Source organism: Canis lupus, chromosome 10 (genome assembly GCF_003254725.2).
Source record: "Canis lupus dingo isolate Sandy chromosome 10, ASM325472v2, whole genome shotgun sequence".
NCBI classification, from domain to species: Eukaryota; Metazoa; Chordata; class Mammalia; order Carnivora; family Canidae; genus Canis; species Canis lupus.
In genome coordinates this window covers 66753035-66767379 of record NC_064252.1, presented here as the reverse complement: position 1 = coordinate 66767379, position 14345 = coordinate 66753035, and the positions used below count along the sequence as shown (strand labels likewise).

At 46.4% G+C, this 14345-nt stretch overlaps 1 protein-coding gene across 8 annotated transcripts in view; it reads right to left on the bottom strand.

Moving 5' to 3' along the window:
• MEIS1 (Meis homeobox 1) overlaps positions 1-14345 on the bottom strand; it is a 165495-nt gene that overhangs the window by 112618 nt on the left and 38532 nt on the right. The gene's annotated exons all lie outside the window — the stretch shown is intronic.

Genomic DNA, 14345 nt, shown 5'->3' with positions numbered 1-14345 from the left:
AATGTTTCCCTATCATCTTTTCCCTTTGATACTTGCAAACAGATTTGTGGCCCTTTGTCAGTGCCCTACGGTGGACACTTTGCCCCAGACGGCCAAGCAACTAGAACTTTTAAAGAAGTCAGCTTGCAATTCCATAACATAATTTTATCTCCATTCCCCTTTTGGGCCTCCTTCCCCAAACAGGTATCCATGTCAAAGGAGAACTCTTGAGTTGGGGGTTTGTTTGACCTAGGTCACACAAAGGTCAAGCTTTTCACCAGTTGTTAACACAAAGCTTCCAGCCAACCCACCCTCCAAATCCGGCTACACAGTCTGTTTCCATCTGCAAATGCACTATGCACATTGGATTTTTCTCAGTTTTGCAGGAACTAACAATCCCTTCACTGTGAAGTGGTCTCAGTGACAAATAAATAGGTCAGACACTCTTCGGTGAAACTGCAGGCGCTGAATTTGCCAAATATGGAAATGTAATGGATTTTGACTTTTTTCATTTTTAAAAAGGCTTTTTAAAGTGTTATTTTAAAACCAGTTGAACAGATTGCTTTATTCCTTTATTGAACTTCAAGGGATGCTGTCTTTTAAGCAGTTTTATGCAATCCAAACTGCATTTTTGCCTTTCTGAAAGAGATCAATATTTATTCAGATTGATTTTTAAGATTTACATGTGAAAAATAGATAAAATTGGATCAAATATAAACCAAAACTAATTCCGTCAACTCCCATGAAAGTCAATAAAGCCAAAATAAATTTAGCAGATTTCATCTACCTGCATTTGAGAATTGTTTTACTTCATTATTTCTTATAAACCTACTGAGCAGAAATTTGCTTAACTCTTGCCCATGCTTCTCTTACTGAAACAGTAAGACTCTCTATGGAATATTTTGCACTTGAATATTATCACCAGGATGGCATATGGCAAACTGGCGGGAGGCAGTTTATCTTCACCCTCTTTGTAAGCTAAAATTAGCACACGGTGTTTGCAGCATCCTACCCTTGACTCGGGCCAGGGTGGTAGTGTCCACAATGCCACGCTTGTTCCGTACCCTGCCAGCTTCCAGTATTTAAGCAAACCGGTTGAAGGTTTCTATTAACAACACAGATACATTTTAATGCAATAAAACCTCAAAATAGCACCAACAATGAAGAGCGAACTAGCTGCCGTATTAGGAATCGACCCGAGAAACCTTCCTTCATCTGATTCCTAAAATACGTAGCGTTTCGACTACAGAGGAGCTCGAATGTTTGCAGAGGCTAATCGTACCGAGTGGGATATACATACACGGGCCGCCAAAACCAAGAAACAATTACCCTCTTAGACAACTGAGGCATGTTTTTCTACTTGTTTGCCATACTCAGTTTTTCTTGGTAGAACGTTCTTGATGCTAAAAATGCGCCGTTGCTGAGAATTTCGTTTGCGCTTTCACAGGATTAAATGAAGGTGATCTGCCAATGGAAAGAGCTTACTCTTTAAACAGGAAAGCAGCTACTGGCTGGCTCTTTGAAAGGATTACAACACAAACAATGATTTTAAAAACAATGGAAGTGGTTCAAATAATACATCCCTTTTAGCTGGCCTGTAGCAGTGTGATCTCCTCAAATAGTTAAAAACAAAACCAAAAAAAAAAAAAAAAAAACAAACTTGAGGAAGAATTAAGCTGACTGGCACCCAGATTCCGCAGGTGAGCAGTAGAAGGATATTTACCTCTTAGGAACAGAGAGCGCCTCCGTCGCTTAATGCCATTTACTAAAACAGATGCGCAGGAACACGATTTTGCCGGGAATCTCACCAGCCGCTATCAGGCTGAAGTTTCTATTACCTCTGTGTGCCAGGACATATGTATTCAGTTTGTCACCAACAGATTAAGTCCAAGATGACAAATAAACCTTCATGTTGTCCATTGATTTATATCAAAAGATTAAAAAAAAAAAGTCTTCATCACCTCTCGAAAGGAGGAGGAAAAAAAGATAATTTCTCAAAACCTCACTGTATACCGGACCTAGTCATGTTACCCTCAGAAGACTCCATTTGATAAAGGGGGAAAAATGTAAACCCCCCCCCAAATATTGTAAGGCAACTTCATATATGATTTTACTAAAGTGATGATTTCACTTGGTGTAACATGTGACTCCATCTCTCCCAGTCACTCCTGACCCACACACTCCCCGCCTCCCCCCCCCCTCCAGCATAGATAGAGTACACAGGAAAAACTCAGGATACAAATATTTAAATATGTAAGTCACTTGGAAATTTCAGTAATAACCAAATAAAAGTTATATATTCCTATTCTATTCAAAAAGCCAGTGTGCATCTGGACCTTTTCCGCTCTGTGTGTACAAGAATCACATCCATAACACTACTTTGCACCTAGCTATTCATCAAACTCACATATCTGTACTTTTTGATTGCTGTTACCAATGCCGAGTCCCAGATTCAGAATTTCTCCTCACTGACCATGAAATTATGTGGAATTTACCGACCTTCGGCAAATTCCAATCTCTACGTTTATTGAAAGCTCTTCATTCTATCCAGGTTCGCTCAACTTGGTTCTTTGAATTTCAGTATTTCAGAAGTTAAGGAAAATGTTTCAATGGCCTAGCCCAGGCTCTTTCATTTCCAGAAGAAATTTCAACCCTGTGAGGTTCTGGGGGTGGTCCAAGCCCGAGCACAGGGCTTGGGTGTTGACCAGTGGGGACAGAACCTGAACAGTTGTCCTCAATGATAGCAGTCTGCGCCCGCCACACAGCCTCTGAGAAAGACCCTTAAAAGTTCCCAGCGTGAAGCACACATCAGCAAGTATCTAAAATAGGAATTGATCACTATGAGCTGATGCTCACATAAAATCAAGCACAGCTCTATTCTCCTGATGTTTTAGCATTTGTTTCTGAGATGCCAAAATAAGTGGTTCAGCACTGTGATGGGAGGAGTAGGTGCCGTTGATTCATCTATATTCTCAGAACTGCGTGGATTCTTAAATATTCTTTTTTACCGAAGGGGAATATTTAGTAATATAAACACATATGTGTGTGCATCGTGTATTTAGACAAAGCAAATATGGCAAAATGTTAACAATGGTTGAAACGGACTGGTGAGTTATGGGTACTTCTTAAACTATTTATTTGGGGTTTTTCTGCATGTACGAAAATATTCATAATAAAAGGTTGAGAAGATGCTACCGAATAACACGTGGAAAAAGAATCTCAATGCAAGGCTGCACAAGTGCAGCTCTGTGTTTTTCCATCCTCTGGGTATCATCCTCGGCCTTGCAGTGGGCCACTGCATTGTGCCACGATGGAACAGAGTCATCACTGCACGTATCAGAAATGCCTCTCTTTAAAAGGAACCGGATCGTGTTCGGTTGTTAGGAAACCACCCCTATTCCCTCAAAGAGGGATGGCTTTGCAACTAATACCAAAAATTCAAACCCATTCCTGTGCCATGAGTGAGTGGTCACAGAAAGAAATTAAAATAGTCAAAATGGGAATTAGACTCTCTGCTGCCATCATAATGGGGCCACAATACTGTCAATATAAAGAAGGGCATGAAGAGGCATGAACAATGAGGTGGGGGAGAGGAAGGGCGGGCAGTCAGCACCACCAGTAATTCTGCAGGTGAAAGAAGTCGTAGAGCTAATTTGCTATAAACAAAGACCTGCCCATATGTTTAGTTTCACCTCTTCACAACCACCCATGATCAACTTTTCCTATTCGCTATGGATAGGCATGAGATTTTTTTAACCAATTGCAATTACTATAAATCTAGTCCTTAAGATTAAAAAAATATATATATTTGGCAAAACTCATCTATGATACTAAGGATTATCTTCCTAGATCATAAAATTTGCTGGTGACATGGCATCCTGAAATGGAAAGGCCTGATACTGTCCAACAGCTTCTTCAAAAGCCAAAGATTACTGTGACAAGATAAGACCGGAGACGCAAGAAGAAACTTTGTTATGTTCCCCACCTAAGCTGGGCTCTCGGGAGGGAATTCCACCTGCATCCTCTGAGAACACAGAACTCAACCCAATCTGATCACCGGCAAGGGGAACGCCATTCAACACACCACCCTGACTCTCCCTGCAAACCTTGTCTTCTCATAAACACCTTAAGACATGGTGTAGAGAACTCTAGAAGGATCTTTGCTTTAAAAGAACCCAGCAGACCAGTGGCCTTGTGGTAAGAAAGGTGGGCCGTTTTTACCCATTTCTCTTCTTAATTATTTACTTCCTCATCATTGCCTCCTAATGTAAAAGTGACAGACATGACTTGGGACATTTGAGAGTGGTGGATGATAGAAGGGAGTCTTGTATGAGTAGAAATCTCAGGGGCCCACCAAGTTTAGAATGACCCTGTCCTGACACAAAAGGGCAAACACTCTCTACTGTGCAGTGAGTAGCACTAGATTCTCGATTCCTTGTTACACCGTCACTCACACTCAGAAACGAGCACCAGTCCTAGACAGAGTTTCTTTTCTGAAGAGAGAAGAACAAACCAAATGATAATGATGATGATGATGATGACGATGATGATGATGATGATGGCAGCTGATACATAGACACATACTATGTGCCAGGCATTGTTCTAAGTTCTATACATCAACTTGTTTGGTCTTCTCAACAACCCTGTACATAGGTACTAATACCACCCTATTTTATTTTTAGGTAAGTTTAGCTGTTTTCCTGCACAAGGAAGTTAAATCCACACCGTTTTTCCATGAGGAAAGACCACTGAATGGAAGACTGCTTCAGTTCTATTCTACTCATCTACTGAAACCCCCTTATGCCTGAAGATTAATGAAACGCGTCAACTGAATTGGATGAAAGAGAAGGTAACTCTTAAAGAGAACAGCATCACAAAGAGGCTTGTTCCAGACATTTCCTAATTCAGGATTGAGGGGGAGGATCAAACACTGGACTGGAAGTTCCTTGAGGGCAGGAATTGGTCTTATTTGTCCTTGTTGTCTCAGGATTTAGCACAGAGCCTGGTATGCAGGAGGTAGTCTGTGAATGAATGGATGAATGAACAAAATATAAGGCTTAGCAACACTTCATCACTTCCTTCTAAAGATCCTTCTACTTTATTCTCTCTTCTTTCTTCCTAACGATAGAGAACTGGTGAATGCACTTCAAAAGTAAGCAAACCAAGGAGATAACAGTTGCTAGGTTTCTTCTCAACCTCGTACACAAGGACATCCTCTGAGAACACAGAACTCAACCCAATCTGATCATCGGCAAGGGGAAGGCCATTCAACACACCACCCTGACTCTCCCTGCAAACCTGACAAGGAAGGTGTCAGAGTTGAAAGACCTGGCTGATTCAGGTCCCAGTAGACCCCGTCCAACCTTGGGTAATTCTCACCTATGAAACGGAGATGCGGGGAGCTGCCGTGCTAGGAGATTGGTGGTGGAAGGCCCACAAATTAGGTTAGATGGACACATTTCATAGACTGAAGTCATGAAAAATTGTTATTTTTAGTAGATACTTCCTTCCCATTGCCCAGCACTGTATACGGCTTATCGTGGGTGTTCAATAAATATCTGTTAAGTAATGGAAGATACGAACAAAAGAGCACATGGGTCCTGATACTTTAAATCCCAACTCATAAGACTTCCTCCAACAGGTTCACAGTGGTCAGGGCTGCCCTCTGGAGAAAGAGGTTGAGTCAGGTAAAGGGGCCTTTATTTCTTGGGGTTGGAATTGGGAAAGTTACACCCAACGGCACATCAAAACAGACACCACTGTCAGCCTCACGGAGAAGCAGGACTCCCGGGCGGGGCGGGGGGAGGGGAAGCAAAGAAGAGACTAAAGGGACTGAAGTCTTGAGAACCCAGCCGATGGCCCTCAAGGCTCGCGCCCCTCTTCCCTCTGCCCCTTCCCCCAGCACCCCCCGGGTCACAAGCAGAGAAATGGCAGCGTCATCGCTGTCACTCTACTCCTCTGAAATAGGAACCTGGATTAGCTCTGGCTGGCTGAAGCTCAACCCAGATAAGTCCAGGGCAACGCTGATAGGCAGCGGGAAGGAATTTGAGGAAGTGACAAGAAATGCCACGTCATCCGCCATAAAGAAAGCTTTCCCACAAAGTGGCCTGGGAGGTGGCTTCGCAGCGACTGGTGCTCAGAAAAATGCAGATAAACGCAGAAGTCTCTCTAGCAGCAGGATAGAGGGCCAGCCACAAACAATTCATGTCCTTGCCACATCCTTCAGTGACTGCGAGGAGGAAAGGGAGCACTCCCCGCCCACACTCTCCTCCTCGGAGCAGCCCAGGGTGAGGAGCCTGAGCTGAGAGTCCCAGGCCTCCCCCCCCCACACCTCCTGCTGCAGGGGAGCGGGACACGGGGGCAGCACTGTCCCCTCTGCCCACCTCCATCTAATGTAGTCATCACAGGAGCCCCGGCCATCCCGAGGATGTGATTTGGAACAGAGATTCTAGGTTACAGCCTCTCTGCCACAGGGAAGGGTAGGTGCCACGGCAGAAATAAACTCTTCCTAATTTCATTCACCAAGTAATGGACATCATAATAATCTGCTGTGGCATCTGTCACTGCAGACATTTCCACTGTTCTTCACAGAAAAGTTTCACAGAAAAGTGGAAGTCAGCAAGCAGTTATTCTCCGAAGAAATCCACAAGTAAAAGCAAAGGGGCCTTGGAAGGAGCCCGGGGAGGGTGGAAGTCCTCTGTTCTGTCACCGTCTTCTGAAAGACAGCGTGACATTCCCGGGTGGTTACAGATGCCACGGCTTTCTTTACTTATATTTGAAAATTTCATTCAATGGACCTGTTCTCACAAAAAAAAAAAAAAAAAAAAAAAGTGTCATCCAAAGCTTCGCCTGAGATAACCCTCCCGAGAGAACCTGTACTTTGAAAAACAGAGCAAATGGTCAAACATTTTTTTAGAAAAAAAAAAGATTGAGCCTGTATTATTAAATCATACCAGTGACTACCTGAAAGGATACCCAGTTCATAAATCCCACAGCCAGGGTTCTAAAGCTCTCTGCAGGAAATTCTTAGATTCTGGAATCTCAAGCTGCCCCCCGACTTCTGTCTAGAGAGAAACCTCCAGCCCTGGGTCGCTAGTATCCCAGAGCTCTCATAAGGGCCACACTCGTCAGCAGACCAGATTTTCATCCTAGGTAGCCGGGAAAATATTCCAAGACAGTACACCGTTACTCAGAACTCTCTGAGAACACAGCAGATAGGAAATGATAGGAATCACATTTACTTACTCTCACATATTAGCATTAAATTATTAGTTGTATTAGTGGCTTAGGTTTACATTAAACTTGCAAATCATATAGACCCTTATTTCCATTCTATGAGCATCTCGATTTTTTTTTTCCCCTGCACGCATATCTAATCATTTGCTTACCTCTTATCACTCCGGGAACCCACAGTTTTTAATTCCATGGATTTCCACAGGGCAAGAATCTAGGCCACCGTTTATGCACAGAAATCAATTCATCCATCACTACACTATGCATCAAAACAACATTTTAAGAGCAAAAGTTGAAGCCGGTGGCGTCAAGCCAAAGCACCTCTCCTCGCAAGGAAAATGCAGTGGGATCTTTAAGAGCCAGAAGGACAGGTCACCCCCAGGCTCTATGCCTTGCCAAGACGCGGGGAATCCATAATGGCCCCGAGTTTCTGGATTCAAATCTGGAACTTAAGGCTGGGTGCCCAAAGACAAGTGCTGATGGTCACAACCCCCAGGGTACTTTTGCGGTAAATACATTCACCGGGTCAAATTTTCTCTCTCCTTGCCCCTGGTCAAATCACGAAACAGTGGTACTTTCATGTTTTTGATTAGAATCTGAAAGAGCATTTTTTGCACCATGGTGCTTTTCTACGAGATCTGCATCTCCGAAACACAGTATTATATTAACGGGACAGTTTCAAAAGAAGTCCTGTTGCTAAACATCGTAAATCACAGGAACGTCATCGGCCTCTTCTAAAACCGTATTCAGTCTGCTAACCACACCATTCACAAGTTACAACAATCTATGCAAATGTCCGTTAAAACTATAAGAACGTCCCCCCCACGCCCCCCCCCAACCCAGCAACCCCCGTCTCCCAGCCCCATATCCTTTTCCCACAGGCCAAATGAAGGTGAATTAAGAAAATCTGGCAAAGGGCATGCCGGGCTATTGCCATTTCCCACAGCAAATGGGGTATTTTCCTCTGGGAATAAAACATTTTCTTTAAACTACTGTTTATAACCCTTATCAGCTCAACAGCAATAGAGCCATCAAGTCCAATCTCTTGTGGAAAAAAGTCAAGGTCAACAAGTACTTGCATTTTTGTTTATCTTTAGCTGCAATTGCTACTGACATTCAATTGGGTAATAAACACGAGGTCTGTCAAATGTTCCCAATGAACAGGTGATCCAAAAGCTATCTCAGAACAAGGCCACTGCCAGGTAATCAAACAGTCCTGTTATTACAATTATGATTTGAGTCCATTTATTTAGAGGGGCAAACATCAGTCAGTCCTGAAGGGATATTGCCCTACCATTCCCACCACACCACTGGGGAATGGAATTGAGGAAGTCCAGGAGGGCCCTGGCTGGAATGACAGTAATGTGTGCGCTCCCACGGGCGGAGAACCACCCAAAGGAGAGGCTTTCTCCCCGTCCCTCCTGGGTGGAAAGGCAATTTCGTGCAGCTCGATGCGGCCTTGTCCTCTGTGCTATGCCGCCCGGGTTCCTGAGCCCAGCTGCCTCTCTCTGCCTGAAAACCAATTCTACGGTTCTGTGTGTGTGTCTATTTGGAATCGTTGCATTATCCCTTTAAGCCGGCATGGTTGCTACATTAGAAGACACTTCATTTTAGCTTGAAGAGTGCTGGGATTTGTTCAGCATGTTTAATTCTAAGGAGTCAGATAGATATTTGGAATAAAGGCCACATACTTCTTTCCAGTCCATCGTGAAACTCACTGTTATCAACAGGAACTATGCATTTGGATCCGGGCAGCACCTGGCTCCACGCCATTTTCGACTTACAGATTAAAAATAGAATCTGTTCCAGCTGCAAAGTAAGACACGTTAAACCTACCGCCTTCCAATCTGAAATATGAAAATTGAATCTAAGGACCATGGCCACTATCTAAGGCGAGGACTCTGGGCCACATAATGCAAACCTATTGTCTCCACTTCAGTTATGAAAAACGAGCCTAAGAGTAATGATTATGCTTCTTGCGATGTAGCTTTTATTAACATTCTATCATTGAGCGGAGCAATTAACGTTTTCCAAAGCCGACCCCTTTCCTATCAAGAGCATCGGGACATCTGGAATCGAAGAGAAGGACAATCCTCCTAAAAATACCCAAACCCACATCCTGGGAAAGAAAGTGAAAACCAAAAAGGAGCAAATGGAAAAATTCTGGATACACAAAATGAAGTACACGGGTTTTCAGGGTTTTCAGGCCGACTTTCAACGTAGGCACACAAAGTACCAGGTGATAGTGACGTTAGTCTAATAAAATGTGTAGTTTCAATATACAAAAAAAACTATTTTTCATGCTTTAGCATTCTGGTAAACGCGACCAGAACTGCATCAGCAGCCCGGGCGTACACTATTCCCGGTCCCGGAGCCTCCGCAGTCCTGGGCAGGTGATCTGAAGACTCTCCAGAGGCAGAAACCCTAACCGGCCGGGAAGGGGAAGGGGCCGGAGCGCACGGGCCTGAGCGTCCAGTGGGAGCCCCGAGCACCGAGGCCCGTGTGACAAAACATCGACTCTGCAAATACTCAGGAAATGTTCATCAATCAGCTGTCAAGCCGAGGGGGAAGTCACCTCCTTTTCAGAGCAGTAAACTGATGAAATGAGTCACGGAATTCCCATGACAGCGTGGCTGGCCTCTTCCTTTCTACCCAGGCCACGGTCCCCACGGGCCGGGCCCTGCCCCGGGAAGCGGGGCGGCGACTTCCGTGGGTGCCCCTCGGGAAGGGGGAGGAGAAGCGCTGCTTCTGGCCAGCCGGGCCGGGAGGAGAGCCCACGCAGGGCCCGCGGCCCCCGTGTTGTCCCCGTGCGTGGAGGGGAAGCTACGCGCAGGAGACCGGGCCGCGGCCGCGAGGGGCCTGTGCGCGGGCAGCGGCGTCCTGAGCGCTGCCACCTGCCAGGCTGTCCCCAGTCCACTCCCCGGGCGTCCCCTCGGCCCGGCCGGGCTCCCCAGGCCTCCCCAACTGCCCTGCCTTAAGTCAGGGCCTCCATGTTTTGGGGCGACTGCAGCCTGACTCCCGCTGCCCTGCATCTGTTCCTCCCGCACTCAGCTCCGCACGACGCCACCCTAACATTGTCCGCGACGCCCCCCGGCCTCCCAAGCGGACTCCCCACTCCTGAAGACGACAGATAGGATCCCCACGGTCGGCCCCCGCGGCCTCTGGCCTCCCCGCAGACCCCCTCCCCCCGAAGCCACCCTCAGCGCCTCCAGGGCTCGTGCTCCCACCTTCCTCCTCGCCTTCGCACCAACTCACTTCTTTGCCTCACGCGTCCTTCTACGTCTCCACCTGCGCCGAGTCCCCATCACACACTCGGCCCCGTGGAAGGCTGAGGCTGGAAGACTAAGACTGCGAACGGAAAGCTGACCGGGGCGAGGGCCAACTCCGGGGATGGGAGTGCCATGGGGAGAAGGACCCCCATCCGGGTCCCCTTCGGGCTCCGTGAGAAAGGGCGCTGTGGCGGAGTAAGGATGCGCCCACGGAACGACACGGGGAGGCCACGCCTGTGCCAGGTACTTGCTCCATCTCTGCCAGGTTGGCAGGCGCCCCTCTTCCACTTCCACGTGCCACTGGGCCTACTCAGTCACGAGCCTTAACCTACTGCGTGTTAGGGGCCCACCCCGCCACTGGACGGTCAGCTTCCGGGGGCCAGGAAAGCCCTCTTCGCCCCGAGTTCTCACATTGGTCACAGGACTGGCACATAGCAGACGTTCACCTAATACTTATTAAAAGTTAGGGAACGGTGTGATTTCTGCTTTCCCTCTATTATCTTTGAGAATACTCCTCCCCAAAGCTTTAAGTATACAACATCAAGCAAGATTTTTTTTTTTTTTTTTGCACTGAATGTATTCCCTTCACATAAGGGGGTATGTTGGTGCTGGGAGATGGTGAACCCGATATTCGTAACGCACAGCCCCCCTCTGATTTTAAATGGGCTGAAGTCACAGTCCCTCGAACGTCCATATTTAAAGAGTGTGGTACCTGAATCTTCGCAAGCCAGCACCCTACTTCCTCACGGCCTGATGAATGTCTCAGGTGCCACCAATCCTGTTTCAGGGGACAATGACCAGCATGACAGGAGCATTCTCACCATCGTCACTGGTCCCAGGGACAGGGAGAAAAGACTGGGAAATGGAGCTGGCACATCATGCAATGGGCAGGGGAAGGAGACGCAGAAGGGGGAAAGGCGTCGTCGTGAGACAACTGGCACCCTGGACTCGGGTTGAGAGAGGCCTCCATCTCTTTCAACCAGGGAGGTCGAGACTTGCTTAGGTGCCAAAGAGCCTAAGGAAGACTGGGCTGACCCTGAATCCAGGCATCTATCTGTCTCGTCAAACGGGTGAATCAAATATTTACCTGGCACGGGTTGCGTCTGCAGCACTGCGCTAGGAGCTGGGCAAGTGCAAGGGGGGCCATGTCACCCACTGGATTCCCCGGGTGAGGACACACGCGAGGATCTCTCTCCAGGCTTCACCCCATTCAACGGGATTCTTCCAAACAACGTTCACGGACGGACGCTGTAAATCTTGTAACTGATTCTATTTCACTCTTCATTTTGGCTGCTGGGTAGCTGAGAGCCACGCTGACTACTTCCAGCAACTGCACGTGGCCCTTGACAGTCCGCACGGCCCCGTGCTGCCCTTCTGGCTGGCCTCTTGCTTGTTTTCCTTTCACTCTCCTTTCTTCACATCCCGACTTTCTCCTATCGTACGCTATGTGCTTTTGTTAACCTCCTTAACCCTTCCTTAGAACGGAGAGAATTTAGAAGTACATTTTAAAATTAAGAGAGACCCTCCTCTCCCGAAGTGTCCAAATACAAGGGCACTCAGGTGCTGTGTGTCCCGCCGTGAGAGGGGCCCTCAAGGGAAGATTCAAACCAAGACAAAGGAAATGTTTAAAGGGACAGCGTTGATCAAACGCTCATAATCTAGCAACACGCACGTCAGGATTTTCTACCCTCACCCCCAATTCCCCCTTCCTGACAAAGATACCAATTTGAAGAAAGCTGGCGATTTTCTAGGTACGTTCATACCCTCTTTTTCTCCTGATATGGAAAGAAGCAGAAGAAAGTTCTATGTCTTTCATCCTTTGTTAGGAAACGAGGTGAGCTATGTCTAGGAGGGAATGCATATGGGTTGATATTGGTAAATGGGGGAAAGCCAAAGCTAATTGTACTAATCAAACAGAATGCTTTTAGGTTAAGTAATTATGGAAAATTATCTGCAAGACTGAACTAATCCACAAAGCCAGACACTTGAGCAAAACCCAACTTACCAACTACACTTCTGGGACCAATCAATGTAAGAGGTAGACAACGCCTACCTCTTTTTAAGGAAAATGCTTGGCATAAATTTACTGTTTGGGTTAGTTTTTGCTAGGCCAACAGCCAAAACCTCTACCACTATCCTTAATTAGTGCTCGCATTCGTGGAGGAAAGAGATAAATTCAGGAGCAGAGCTGACTATCACAATCCCACGGGATGGAATCATGTCTGCTGCTGGGAACAGAAGAGACATAAAAGCCCAGGGTGACATGGGCTGGGTCCTGTCTCAGCATTCGTTGTTCACCCTGCCCAAAGGTTCCTTAAAAGACCCTAAAATGTTGCTGCCAGCCCCCACCCACCCTCTCCTAGAAGCCCGTGTGGGGCCACAGGATGGTGCCCAAGAGTAGGAGTAGGTGATTATGTGGGCGGCACGATTTAAGGTGCATCCCCTAAGCCCATCTACCACCAATTCTGAAAAGACTACCCGTTGAGTCTTTTCTTGAGTGCTTCTGTTAAAATGTATCTCAGGGAGTCAGGACAGGTGAGACCTCAATATCTATTTACATTTTGACTGAGACTGCCACGTGATTAGCCATCTGGCACCCAGAAGAGATCAGTGCTCAGAGAACGTGGTGTAATCACAGTTTGAAAGCACGAGAGGGTTCCCAGTCCTCTTGAATAAATAATTATCCACCCATGGCCATGTGCCCGTAACTATTCCGGGCGCAGGAGATGTAAAGATGAAGAAGACACAGTCCCTTCGCAGGAAGCATCCCGGGGAGGCTGATGCACGGGTGGCTCACTTCAATATATGAGAAAGGTTAAGACATGGGATACCATGACCACACAGAAGAGGGTGACTCCCTCCGATCTGGGAGTTCACAGACTACTTGCTGAAGATGACACTTGAATTAAGTTCAGAAGTTTTTAACTCAGGGCTACTACAGAACCTCCCTCCTTGGGGGGCCCAGGGTTAGAACTCAGAAGACCCCTGTACTTGGGAGGGGAAAGAAAGATTTACCTCTTATTCTCACTAACCTCTAACTGGAATTATATTTCTTCCAAGTGCGTATCTAGGTAAGTAACAAACCACAGCACCATTAGCAGGACCTGTAGCTTTGTCACCAAAGGAAATCATATTTACATACAACAATACGGTTGTTACAAACATCGTAAAAACATCATTTACATTCATCACTATTTCAAAAATGTGGTAGACGATAGAATCACTGCCAGACCTCGTTATTTAATGCATATTTAACAAAGCTCTTATATCATTTTATTACAGTTTGTTTTTTAAAATATTTTGATAATTGGATTTCAATTTAATTAGCTTCCCTTGTAGTCCTATGTATTTTATTTTATACATTTATAAAAATATTACACTGACAAGGCATCCATTGACCTTGCCAGATATCCAAAGGCATCCCCTTTCCCCCAAAATGGCAGAGTTCCCTGCGAAGGATGAGAACGAGTCAGCAGCCACGTGACTAACGGTGGAGAAAGCAATGGTGACCCCAGTGGTCAAGGCAGCAGAGGCCCCCAGTGGCCACGTGGCTACGCAGGAGGGCCGAACCAAGTTCGCAAGAGTAGACCGTGGATCCAAGTTGATCTCACGGGGCCCACCAGAGGCTGAACCAAGGGAGAGGTGTCCGTCTGCAAGCTAGGCCAAATATCTCACACCTTGGCTTTTGGTCAACAGCCCCGACCACAGCGTTCACCGCGTCTGGGTCGTTGGCATATTGTGAAATAAACACACTCAGAGCTCCCCAAGAATACTCGTTATTTAGAGAATATTCCGCTTACACAAGCTTGATGCTCTTGGTGGCACACACAAACTTTCTGAGGGCAAATAATACGACCTACTCAT